This window comes from Macrobrachium rosenbergii, chromosome 24, assembly GCF_040412425.1.
Source record: "Macrobrachium rosenbergii isolate ZJJX-2024 chromosome 24, ASM4041242v1, whole genome shotgun sequence".
In the NCBI taxonomy this organism is placed as follows: Eukaryota; Metazoa; Arthropoda; class Malacostraca; order Decapoda; family Palaemonidae; genus Macrobrachium; species Macrobrachium rosenbergii.
This window is the reverse complement of record NC_089764.1, coordinates 19,267,079-19,267,606: the sequence shown is the minus strand read 5'-3', so window position 1 is coordinate 19,267,606 and position 528 is coordinate 19,267,079.

Here is a 528-nt window from a genome sequence, read left to right as displayed (position 1 = left end):
CTAAGCATTCACTAAACACTCACTATACACTAAACATTCACTAAATACTCACTATATACTAAACACTCATTAAACATTCACTAAGCACTTGCTATACACTAAGCACTCACTAAACCCTAAACACTCATTAAATACTAAATACTCACTAAACCCTAAATGCTTATTAAAGCGCTAAACACTCATTAAACACTAAACAGTCAATGAACATTCACTAGTCACTCATTAAACATTCACTAAACACTAACATTCACTAAACACTAAGCAATCACTAAACACATGCCAAGCATTCATTAAACCATAAACACTCAATAAATATTCACTGAATGCTTACACACTAAACATTCACGAAACACTAACATTCACAAAGTATCCACTAAACCCTAAACACTCACTAAACATTCACTGAATAATTACAAACTAAACACTCAACACTAACATGCAATAAACCTTCACGAAAACCCTAAACACTCACTAAACACACACTAAATATTTGCTTAACCCTAAACACTCACTAAACATTCACTGAAT